Genomic DNA, 13,476 nt, shown 5'->3' on the forward strand with positions numbered 1-13,476 from the left:
GCTTTCATACAGAGAAAAGTTTTACATTACATAATTTTTCCCATAACCTGGTTCCTACTTTTATTCATCAGATAGTACCTTTTTCCACAGATGTCTCTTTTCATTAAAATCACTTCTGATATCAGACTTGAACACCTGCTACAAACAAGCCACTGATGTTTAGAAGTAGCAAGATTAATGACATTACAAAATCTGTTTTTTAAACGCAAATACACTGAGTTTGATCTTTGTTTAACACCTTTAAGCTTATGAAAGTAAACATTACAGTACGTTTTAACTCCTTCTCTCTGGCATTGGTTTCAATCAAACGAAAGAAGAAAGCATCTCAACCTGTTGCTGCTGAGGGAAGCTGTTTAGCTGCTCTGTGCTCATTCAGAGCGACAACAGGAAACATGAGGCTGCTGCTGCTGCTGTTGCTGTGTGGAGGGCTGGCCTCACGGTAATGACTGGAGTCAGGTAACCGGACAAACCGACTCTTTTCCTCCTCACTTACGGGCTTAGACACGAAGGGAGGCGTTGAGAGCGGATCTCCGAGGACGGTTTCACCTCGTCTTTTTTTCTTTACCGATGCCGCGGCCCTCTCCGTCTCAAAACAACCTTCAAAGACTTTTAAAAGTTTGGTAAATTTAACGACGTGTCGATCGATGTTCATGTGACGGTGCTCGGTATTTCGGAGCCCACTCAGCGCAGAGGCTACTCAGGTGTTCAACTGCACGAGGAGGAAGTTTGTGTCGTGTTTTACTCTTCTGGTCACATAAGTCACAGAGCTGGTAGCAGGAATTCTCCCTCTTTTTTCGCTTTTTTGTCGTGTGTGCAGGAGCCTTTCTCCACTTTTTTACTTGGTTTCGTTTTCCTTCTTCAGTTTCTTTGGACTAAAAAGCTCAAGTGGCCAAGTTTGAACAGGTAAGTGTATTTTGGCTCATTTCGACCCACATTTTTCTGCTTGAATTTTATCAAGAAGTTTGCTGTACGTGGTCGGTTGACACCTTTTGAATCTGGGCCAAGTGGTGGAAGTGAGCCCAGTCAGAGCTGGACAGCCCCAGCAGCTGTTGACTTGTCTGACCTCTGTTAAGCATTGTTAACCAAAGCGTTATAGATTAAAAACCCTTTCAAATATCATTTGACTGTTCAAAAGTCACTACTTTCTGACACTCTTTGGCTTCTTAAATCCAAACCCAACCACACTAGAAATCAGTTTTGCATTTGAATACAAACAAGAGTTAACACAAGTTAAATTCTGCACATTTGCAAGTGACCACCTTAGTTATTCTAGTTTTTATCTAAAAAGATAATCTTTGTGTGTATGTTATGTGTATGGTAACCTGTGCTTCTGTATCTCTTCACTGCAAGTCTTTTATAGAGCGTAATTAAGTGCAAAAGCCTTAAGTCTGCAAGGCACTTAACATGAGTTTTATGATGCAGTGGTTAAGATAGTGGGGCTATCTTCTGACACTTTTCTTGCTGCTGTTGCAGCTGCATCTCACCACCAACACACCCCCTACAGTAAACGCACACACACACGCATACAAAACACACACCATGATGCCAAGATCTCACGTTCTCTATATCAGATCAACCATACATTTATTTCCTGTTTCTCATATATGACTTGTCAACTTTATGGTAAAACGCACAGCTGTTTCATCAGCTTTTTAACCACAGCTTGATTTTAAAAGAGCCAGTTTCGAACTTGGAACACATCAAACAAACGCTGCTTAGTGCAGCTGAGGCTTTACAAGCAGAGATCCCAGCAGGAGCTTCTGACATGGCTCTCCTTCTGTCAGGCTGAAGAACGAGGGGCCTTGAGGCCATATCCAGGGGGTGTTACTCACCTCTGACTGAATTTACCTCTCAGGAAAGAGTAACTTCCTTGAATGTTTGTTTCAACAAGTATGCATATGTTATAGGCTTTCAAAGAGAAGTTGCACATAAAGGATCACTCCAAAGGACACATGGAAATGTAAGTGTCACAGCAGCCAAAGAAGCCAGCTGATTACACATCAGCACTAATCCTGATTTAGACAATCACTGTCCTGGGAAATTGTAAAATTAGCTTAGCTGGTTTCACACTCACACAAGCCTTCCTCTCCTTTGGTGGTGGTATTTTAGTATTTGTGTGAAGTTCTATTTTAAAACGTATGTCGAATGCAGTGAAACCCAGAGCTTGTTGAGGTTATATCTCTCTTGTGCAAGAATCAAATGAGATATTTCATGTGTAACTAAAGTGCTTTGTGCGCAGGGAATAAAGCTAGATTCTAGGTAACAAAAAAGTAATTCCTCTGTCTTATCTACTGGCCTGTTTGTTGCTATTCAGTTGAAAAGTTTAGCTTTGATGCATATGAAATATAGCATATAGCCCAGGTGAATGTGCTAGTCACTTGCAAAGCAGTTTGGTTTTGATATGAATCTGCAGATATCTACCCAAATGTACAAAGCGGAAGCGAGAGGGGTAGAGTGAGCATGATAGCTGTTAAAGACAGATAAAAGAGCTGGAGAAACTGTGTGGTCGTCAGCACCACCAATCAGCAAGAGTTCTATCTTTTCAAATCGTGTTGAAGAGAGCAGGAGAGAGTCAGACTCTGACAAGGCAGAGAGGGATTAAAAAACCAAAAGATAAAGGGGAGGAGACAAAAGAGTAGCTGGGAGTGATGAAATCCTGCACTTCCTTGCTTGGCAAACTGGGTGATGGATGAATTTTCAGCAGGAGGGAAATTCCTCACTGCCATATTGCCCCCAGCATATCTCTCAGCATGTGTCTCTGCCCCATTCGTACTGTAGCACTGCCGTCAGAAACTAACCCCTCTGTGATTGTTAGTATATTTTATATATTTCAACTTAGACCTTTACTTGCATTTTCAGAACATAAATACTGTGGAGCTTCCTCCTCATTACGTTACAATGTCAGTGTCAGGGCTCTACCCCACGCTCCCTCTCTGTATGCCATGTTGCCACTGCTCTGACTGTCTGTGTGCATATTGCACAAACACGCCATGCTTCCGGCTGTGATTATTATGACTAAGCAGAAGATTAGACTCAGACAGCAGGGCATGCACAAAGATGTTACACCTGGAAACAAGAGATCACGTAGAAAGGTTTTTTTTTTCAGTGGCAGAGAGACTCTATCATTCAAGTGAAAAAAAACAATGGAAGGTAGTTTAGTCAATAATAGTTTGTTCCCAGGGGAACACCTTTGGCACAGAGTGCTGTGAAAACTCCAGTCGTCATAGTCTGATGTACATATGGAACATGCTACAGATTTGTATTTTGCTCCTGTACAATTGGGAAACACATGAAAAGACAGATGGAAAAAAACTTAAAATGCACCAGGGGCCGAGATATCTCAACTTTTAGTCACTAGCATGGGTCGGGCTTTAAAAATGCTGCACGTACTGCTCTTAACATAATACAACACGATAGCCTCTTCCTGTATGGTAAACACCTGTGTTTTCAAACTCAACATTTGTACTGCAGGCTTTCTGTTAAACATCTCCAAGCCCAAGTTGAAATAACCCTGATGATGTCACTATGATGCCATCAGGGTTATTTTCTCATTTAATCAAAGAACCATTGAAGACGTTCAATTGTTTTCTCTACCCATGATGAGTTAACTGATATTTGTGTGTAAAATGAGTGGAGTGCCCCTCTAATCAGCGTAGTCAGTGTCACAGTCCCTGTTAGCGTAATGTGTGATGGCTTCATTTTCAGTACTGAGAAATACTGAGTTTAAGAAATACTGAATGCTAAATTAGTCCCCAGTGAGCTCACCTGACCTACAGCGTGTTTCTGCATTATGTCACCACGTCAGCTCTAACATACCTGAGATGCCAGCCATGCTCTTACATTTAAGTGTGAGCTGTAGTCTAAATTGCACAGAACCGTCATTTTGTCTGTCCTCTTTTCCTAGTGTTGTGTTTAGACACAAAAGGCGATATGCACACGGTGCTCTTTAAATCATTCTGTTTGTGTATCTGTGTGTGGTATTCCTTTCATTTGCAATAATCTGCTGACATAAAGCCTCAAAAATCCTGCCTGACAGTTGGTGAGAGAGGGAAGAGGATAGAAAAAACTTCTTCAGTTTACTCTGTCTGTGCTGTACACAGTACACGTGCCCTTCTCTTGAAACCAACAACAATGTGTTAATCAGCAGACGGGGATTTGCCAGAAAAGTAATGTTATGTTTGTTAAGGTAATGGTCTGAGGAGATAACTCCGAGACAGACTTCAGCCATCTCTGACAGGATAATATTTTAGCTTCTTAGCTTCCCAGCATTAATTAGTGTCTTTCTTGTGAATTTATTTTTTAAGTGTAGTCTCAGATTGAAGCCTTTTAAAGGAAAATTCTTCCCTGCTCTTCATTGGCTTGTAAATATGAACAAGTTTCAAAGCCTGTAGAAAATTGAACATTATAATCATCATAACCTTCAAGAATTTATTGCTTGACTGTTGGTCTGCATTAGTTTTAGCTAGGTGTAATGACGAATCTTTATTAACTAATATTTACACCAAACTGAGCTGAATCACCATTGTCACTGATCACACCAGTAGCTTTTGGCAATGGAGCTCCTCTCACTGGAGACTGAGAGTGCAATTGTCAGCTTTCTTGTTAAACGCACACTAAAAGACTGTGAAAGCCACCAAAATGATCGAGATGACATAAATTATAGGCTACTGAGCAATTAATCTCATGTGCAATGCTTGTGTAAGATACTTTTGTCCCAAACTTAACACGAGAGCTTGGACAGAATTTCGTTATCAAAGTATGCTGGTACGATTTGTTGCTCTTAATTATGCAAAAAGCTGGTGAGACCTTTTAGTTCAATTGTGCACGTGCAGTACTCAAGTCTAACAGCCCCCACCCCCCAATTCATATCGGATATTGGCAATTTCACAGGGTGACGATAGGACAATCTGACTATGGATAAGATTGTGCAACCCTAATGTACTATCACAGCAAATGTTAGAAAATCACAATATAGTTTTGTCTAGTTTTTCTGATGGACATCCACATGTTAGTATGGTTTGGTGTTCCTATTTATGAGCAAATGAAAGAAGAAATATGACGCATAAATAATGCAACCACAAGACGTCACACAAAAACAGATATATGTCTGTGGTTATCGGGTTACGATGTCTGGTTAGTCATCATGCACAGCACAGAGGAAACAGGAGAATTACCTGAATGATGTTTGTTTACCTAAGTGTTGTTATGCATTTTAAATCCTGGCAGAGCATGAGTGCACATTAGAAATGGGATATGTTTTAGGTTGCATGCACAAAATTGATTGAACACAACAAACCATTAATGGATGGCAGAACTAGGCCCACATTTTTTGGTGTGTATACATCTTTGTGGTGGGAGAGATTGAAGCATTGTCACGATTTAGCACTGCCAGCAAGCTGTCTAGTGTTACACATCCTTCCAATGCTGCAGCTAATGTGTGATGCTGTTGTCTCGTCAATTACATGGTAAAAAAAAATGTCTTATCACTGCCAATTCACAACTAATTTGGAAGAAATTCACCTGTAGCTGATTTGTACAAAATGCCAACGACAGATCTACATCCCACCCTGAAATTAGCTGATTTACCAAGCCAATTTTGTTTGTGTGGTTTTGGTGGCTGTGGTTTTATTCTGAGTCGTGGCGGAAATGCACACCACACATACACTATAAACATCCCTTTTAATCATCACTAGAGGCTTAGAATTTCATAACAATGTCTTTTGCCTCTTACGGGCATGCTTTTTGTCTCATATTCAATTAAACAAAATATTCCAACTGCTTAACATATCACTGCATCGCTATCAACAGAAGCTGCCATTTTCTCAAATTTGATGATCTAATTGATGAGTTTGTCAGTCACACATTAAAGGCAACAGGCAGGGCGGAGCAGTAGACTTCCCACGCAACACTATGGCCTCGGTGAACTGTTTTGCACTAGTTACAGAACAATGTGATGTTTTGAGTTGCTGTAACCCATTTCTCTGTGTATAATATTATCTTCGACATAGGCTAATGCTTTTTAACTGTGAATTTGCTTTTTTTGGGGTAGAAAGAAACCTGTTTGTCATGCCTACTGTTATCTCAAAGTGTTCTCTGAGTACCGTCCCTTCTCTTTGTCTTGCATTCCGTCATCTGTGATTAGCAAAATGCCCTCTGTCCTTTTGCAGTCATGAAGCTCTGGACTGTGGTGAACCGCTCATTAATTGCCTGCCTAGGTCAGGAGAAAGTGCCTTGACTCTCCTAAATGTGTTTATAACCTTGGTGGGACACATTATGTTGCCATGGGAAGAGGAAACATTTCTAGGTACCAGCCTGTTGACCCTGTTTCAGCTGTTGACTGAGTTTGTTATTGAAACCCCACAGTGTTGGGTCCTGGGAACCATCCAAGACCTTTAACCCTGGTACAAATGGCTTTGGAACCAGACATGAATGAAAAATTAGGTGAAAAAATGAGGTGAATATTAGATGCTTCACATAGTTTATTTCTAACCTTGTAAAATGTCCCAGACACTGGCATGTGAGATCAGGTATAAACAAAATAATAAAAGTCTGGGTTTGCTACCTAAGGGAGAGATACCTCTTCCCCAGTGACATTGAGCTAATCGCAGAGTTGAAGTCAAATCACTGCACAGCTGAGATCGGGTCTGATACTGTTACGCTGATTTGCTCATGCTTCCTAAATCAATACTCCTCAGTTTCTGTCCATGCTGCAATCAACATTTCTTACATGTATGTTTCATAAATTATATAAATCATCATCATTTTGATGTGAATTCCACCTTCATTTTTCTTCACAGTTATAATCTCAGAGATCATGGGAGGCTGTATATTGAAGGATCAGCATCGTATTGTCTGTAATTTCTTTAATGGTGGGCTGTAATTCAGTTTGTTTGTCCTCAGTGATAATGAGAAAGAAGGAAAGTTAAACATTATGTTGCCTGACTAGACATTTACAAGGTGACTCAACACCCTTGCAGAATAGATTTATGCAAACTCTATGGCTCGACATTGAAATGTCTTATCAGCTGGAAGTGAAGGAGTTGTTATACCTCAAAGTTATTTCACAGTAAGAACTTTTAGGATAAATAATTTCTGTTGAGAGATGGTTGGTTTTAATGTACCTACAGATTTCTTTGTGATTGTCTTTGTAATGTTGTACTGTGTTGTCCTGATGTGGAGTTGACTGCAGTGTGTTATGTGAGATGATGAATGTAATCGTGACTGAGCTGCGAGGCCCCATGGCACATAGGGCTACAGGCTTTTGACTCTATGACAATAGCGAAAATGAACCGAGACTGGATTACACCAGTACTGCATTCCTCTCCAAACCTGTTTGAGACACACACAGACACACACACACACACACACACACACACACACACACACACACACACACACACACACACACACACACACACACACACACACACACACATGCAGACAGACACACACACGCAGACAGACACACACACACACCCTAATCCTGCACACACAGACAGATAAATCACGGAAGCAAGCCAATACATGCCTTACACAAGCTTGGTCGAAGTGCAAAAAGAACACTTACCACCATGAATATTGTCTACATGGTCAGAAACTCATTAGTAGAAAGAAAGGCCAAATCCTTGAAAAGTATCACCATGAGGACATGTTCCTGTGGTTTATCAGTGCTGCTCCAGCACTCTTGTGTGTAGTGCTGACCGATTCATCGTAGTTTGATCCTCTTCATGATATGAACATGTGCATTAAACACATCGCAAAAGACTGAAACGCGATGAATTAGAAGCAGACAGCACGGAGGCGGCAGCGTAGACCCGCGAGGAGTGAACTTTTTACTGGAGCTGACAACAATTACAGTCATATCTCTGTGAGTGTCATCACAACCTTTGCGAGTAAATAAAGGAATTTTAGCGTCCTTCATCACTCCACCTGTTCAACAAGATTTAAACCTGTAGAAAAGCTTCATTTTCAACTTCTCCATCCACCGTGGTTTGTTTTACACAAGTGCAACACTAACGTTAAGCTAATATGACCACGCTAAAAGGAAAACTTTCTGTGTGTAGAATGCAGCTTCATTTGAATGCACCCAAGATGCATTGAGGACGCATTTGAGGTCTGATCACTCAGACCACATTCAGAGATGGTCTGGGCCACATGTGTCCACATTCCTTTGGCAGTGTGAACGCAAATGTGTCCTGGGCCACATTGAAGGACGGCCTACTCTACTGACTGACGTCCTCTGACACAGTCGGATTAGTCCCGCCACAGTTTCATAGGCCCTGTTCAGACCTGGTATTAACATCTATCTTGGGTGATCCGATCACAAGTGGACGGCTCTCAGTTCGTCAGTTCACACCTGGCTTTAAAATGCTTCTCCACATGCGTCTTGATTGACCAGTTGTGATCGGATCTCACCACTTTATATGCAAATAAACAGGTATGTGTTGTTTTTAGACGCGTCAGACGGGTCTGTTGTTAGTGTGTGTGTGTGTGTGTGTGTCAAGTGGCGACCTTCGAGGGTGAAAAATGAAGCCAACACGGAAGTACCAAAAACTGCAGTTCTTCGAATAGCCAATTGAGGCTGGCTCCAACAGTGAGTCAATCCCCATAGACTCCCATGTTAAAATGTCCAACTTTACAGCTGAAATAAACATGTTTACAGGTACAAAAGCAGTTTTGGTCTTTACAGCTTATTTCCTCCTTCATGACAAATGTACGGGGGTGAATTATTATACAACTAACTCGTTTAAATTTTATTAAGGCTTAAAGTTTAGCATATGAGCGTATGCCTGCCACAAGCCGGCATGCACCGAAGTCTCGGCTCGAAATGTGCCCCTCCTCTTTGCCCATTTTTGGATTAGCCAGGAGTCAGGTGGAGCCAGGTTCTGGCAAGATGGCGACAACAGAACGGCCCACTCTGGGCTTCAAAACCGCTCTTCAGAAACCTATGGGTGACGTCACGGAGGCCACGTCCATCTTTATTTACAGTCTGTTAGAGCGAGCAAATGAGAGAGAGAGAGCGAGTGGGGCACGGAGGAGTTATTTGCATATAAAGCAACCCAATCACAAGTGGTCAATCAAGATGCATGTGGAGACGCATTTTAAAGTCAGGTGTGAACTGACGTAGAGCTGTCCACTTGTGATCGGATCACTGAAGCCGCATGTTAATACTAGTGCTGACCGATTCAGCTTATTTTCATTGTTATCGCGATATGAACATGTGCAATAAACACATCGCAAAAGACTGACCGACTGAAAAACGATGAATTAGAAAAAATCATTTTATTTACACACGCCATGCAGTGTAGACCCGTGAGGAGTGAACTTTTTACTGGAGCTGACAACAACTACAGTCATATCTCCGTGAGTGTCATCACAACCTTTGCGAGTAAAAAGCAATTAGCGTCCTTCATCACCCAGCCTGTTCCACAAGATTTAAACACGAAGAAAAGCTAAATTTTCAACTTCTCCATCCACCGCCGTTAGTTTTACACGAGCACAGCAAGCTAACGTTAACCTAATAGTGAACTGTTATAAACAAGCTAAAAGGAAAACTTTCTGTCTAGACTGCAGCTTCATCTGCCGCAAACTTTTGTAAACTTATAGCTACAGTCTGAGACAGCAACCCCCCTCTCAGCAACACTACCTGCAGCAGAGGGATGAGGACGGAGGAGATGACCGATAGTGACCTTTTGTCTGTGTTCTTCATTCAGCTTCGCTCGTCAAAACTGTGTATGCACACTTCAATATCTCTTTATCTGTCGCAAATAATATTGTCATCACAAAATTGAACAGTGTCATCATGGCACATCGCAAATTTTCCTATCGTGCATGCATAATTGTGTGCTAACTAAAAGTCCTGAGCCAGTCTGCATGAACAGTATAACCAAACAAGGCATTTTCAATTGATCGGTATTAAAGCCAGATACAGTTCATACCCTTTGTTTATTGTAATCCATTGCACAGTGGGAACGCCACCTGTCAAAACTTGTTCTCCATTAACACAGCTGAACCTCTTCCTAATGCACAGCGTGGTGAGTGATTAAAAAACAAAGCAGCACAAACAAATAACTTGCAGCCAACAGTTTTAATAAAGATCCACTCTGACAGTGTGTGTCAGTGAGCAGAAGAGGCAGTTTTTTAAACCAGTTTGGGTTGAAAAAAAATGGTCACATTGACCTTATCTCACTGCCATTTTGTGGGTGCATTAGGCCTCTAAAGTGCTACTGTTGCCTGAAAACCATATTTGAACTTCCATATTTTTTTCATGAAGGGGATGGGCTGCATCTGTCATCTTGTCAAAGCTTTCAAACAGCTCCATGGTGACTCTTATCTCCATCAAACATATGCCAAATTATTTTCATTATCGTTTAATCTGAGTTGTTTTTGTAATTAATCTGTGAATTGTTTAGTATGTAAAATGTCAGTGAAAAACACATTGTCTCTGTTCCCATGGGGATATTTTCAAAATTGCTTGTTTTGTCAGAACATTTTCACTTGAAAAATTACTTGAATTATTAACAGATTAGCAAAATTACAATACTTAATATTCTGTTGACTGCATAATTGATTCATGATTTCACTTTTCAGCACCAAAAACACAATACTAAACCCTACTAAAGTAGTTATTCTGGTCATATACTCTTTTCTTTTCTTTTTGCAGAGCTATTTAGTCATCCAGCATATCTAAATGTACTAATTTTACAGATCTCTAAGGTACCTCTATTTTAAAATAAGGGTGCACAGCGCAGCCATTATGTTGTACAGTATTCACTGTATTTGACAGAGACACGATATCAGCAAATATTCAATAATTAATGATTGCGAAATGGCAGTGACAAGGTTGTAACTGTAGGCGCACCATTGTGGTTAAAGTTATACTGTCACACTGGGATTCTTGTGAAACCTGTGTGCATGTGTCTGCATGTGAGATACTGATAAAATGGAGACTGGCACATATTGTTAGGTGTCTCAGTGTGAACTTAATGTGTGTCGTTGAGCTTTGGTTTGGTGGAGATGCTGGCAGAATGTTTATGTTGTGTCACAGCCTCAAGTGTCTTGTCAGGACTTGTCAGAACAGGTGTCTCAAACTCTGACCCCCCTCTTCACATCACTTCCTCAAGTTCACCTTCTGTCATTCGTTTTAACCCCTCTGGTTCCATGCAAGATTTGCCGTTTACAGATGTCTCTGTCTTGTCTATCTCTTGTTCTTTTTTTTTTTTCTATTCTCTCCTTACATTTTCTCGTTTCAAAAGTTTGCCCCCTGCTCTTCATGACTCGTCAGAGCTGTGAGGCAGGTGAGGTCATGAGGACTTAATCTTGTGTTAGTCCAGGTTCTTGCACCAGGCTTTGTTTGAACAGAGACTGTATGAAAAAGTCCACAGAGTAGACCTTTTGCTTCCTTTTCTGTTTATCTTTTCTCTCTCTCTCTCTCTCTGTCTCTCTCTCTCGCGCCGCACCCCCCCCCCCCCCCCCCCCCCCCCATTTCATTGTCATTTGATGCAATCACACCATGATTTGACTTATTTCAAACTTTTTTTAAATTGCAGATGCATGTACTGTTCGTTAATGGCTCAGGGCAACTTTGCCCTTAGGTACACTGGGTCTCTCTCCCATGAAGCTTTAGCTTGCCTGTTATTTTCACTTGTCTGCAAAGCGTAAACCCAGACACACACACTGCATTCCACATCAGGGTCAAAAAACAGTGTTTTCCCTCTTACCATGAACACAAATACGTGCCTCAACCGTCTATACACAGTGTTTGAGGAGATAGAGCTGCAGATAGAAGAGGTCATGAATGCCAAAACATTGAAACAACAGTGATTAAGTTAGTCTGTCTTAAAGCGCAAGGGCGGCAGTTGATAACCAACTGTCTCCTGCTTTGAAGTCTTACAAGGTCATGACTGACTCAAGTGTATGTACATTAAAAGCTGGGCAGTAAACCAACTATTTGCCAGTGCTGTCATGTTTGTATGTTTGGAACTGCACAAAAATTTTCCAAGTACTTTCAATGGGTTTCCCCTAGGCCAGTTAGGGAATTTATAATGATATTACAAATGTTAATTAACATAGAAAACATTAAAAGTAATGTTCAAGCAGTGAACTGTTACATTGTTATGCATTACAGGCTAAAAACGAAACGTTCTATAATTCATATTGTTTAAATTGTTAATTACATCTTAATAATAGTCAAAGTTTTTACCTATACTTCTATTCAGATCTGCTTAATTTGCCAACATTTGTAGTTACCACGGTAACAGCAAGTGCAGTTAAATAGGTCCCAGAGTTACAGGGCCATCAAACACTCCTTGATCAACTACTTTGTTAGACATAAAAGCAACTGCTCTATATGTTTACAGTGCAGCCAAACTAACTCAAGATGTTTTTTATGAAGAAGTCGGTCAGTAATAATAATTGCAGCTACGATCTGAATCGATATTGTGCACAAAGCAAGTAGTTTTCCACTCAACAGCACTTGATTACATTCAACTTTGTAAAATAATCTTAAATAGATAATTTGTAAGATTTGATATGTAAGATTATCATCATTATAACTTATTGTTATATTGCATAGTCATTGTTTTTAACAGCCTGAAATCAAATTTTTTTAAGAGATCTTTACAATGTGTGCAACATATAAAACACTCCATCCTCCATTTGGATAAGAAGTACACATTGAAACCCAAATGCAGCATTTTGTTTACATGTTTCTCTTTTAATGTCAGGTGTGCTGAGACAACTTTTGTATGAATGTGCAGAATAAGAAATTCTGAAAAATATTACGTGACAAATTATTCAAATGAGAACTGCTTTTTTGAATGAACCTTCATATGCATGAGAAAGTCCTCAGTGTTTAAACTGGTTTAAGAACAGTTACCTTAATCTAGTTACTGTGTAAACATATTTATCAACACATAAGTAGGCTATAATCTGTGTCAACACATATAACTGTGTGTTGATTTTACTACATGTAACAGGAGTGGAGCAACTTCCCTAATCGCAAAGCTGTTGTGTTTTAACTCACTGACACTTCCAAAACGGAGCCATTCCAGAAATTACGTACAGTTACACTAATGCAACTGTGATTTCTTCACAGTCAGATTATATAGATAATCCTGCATGTTAATCATACTGAGGGAGACAGGATGACTCATCCATGCTGCATAGCACATTATTCTTCATCTTCACCATGCATATGTATGTTCCAGATGACCGTGTTAATCTTTACGGTCCCTCTGCTGACTTGATGAGTGGATGACAAGGTTTTTACAAAGGTGTCACCATGCTGTCAGTTTAGATCTGCTGCTCAGCGTAATGGCTGTGGAGCTGATTTTCTCACCCAGAATCCTTCCAGACTTAATATTTTAAACTTGTGCAGCAGAAGGCTACTGATCAGAAGCTAGCCCGTATTGGGAACCACTAACAGGGCAATATCAAGCAGTATGCAGCCATATAGAACTTAGGTTTATATCAACC

At 40.5% G+C, this 13,476-nt stretch overlaps 1 protein-coding gene across 1 annotated transcript in view; it reads left to right on the forward strand.

Annotated features, from left to right (window-relative positions):
* Positions 1 to 390: 390 nt before the first annotated feature.
* The window catches only part of LOC111237663 (paralemmin-1-like), a 37,157-nt gene continuing 24,071 nt past the window's right edge, over positions 391 to 13,476 (forward strand). The window contains exon 1 of the mRNA XM_022766843.1: positions 391 to 903. The gene's annotated coding sequence lies outside the window, so the exon portion shown is untranslated. The remainder of the gene's footprint in view (positions 904 to 13,476) is intronic.

Source organism: Seriola dumerili, unplaced genomic scaffold (genome assembly GCF_002260705.1).
Source record: "Seriola dumerili isolate Sdu_G_001 unplaced genomic scaffold, Sdu_1.0 BDQW01001087.1, whole genome shotgun sequence".
Classification (NCBI taxonomy): Eukaryota; Metazoa; Chordata; class Actinopteri; order Carangiformes; family Carangidae; genus Seriola; species Seriola dumerili.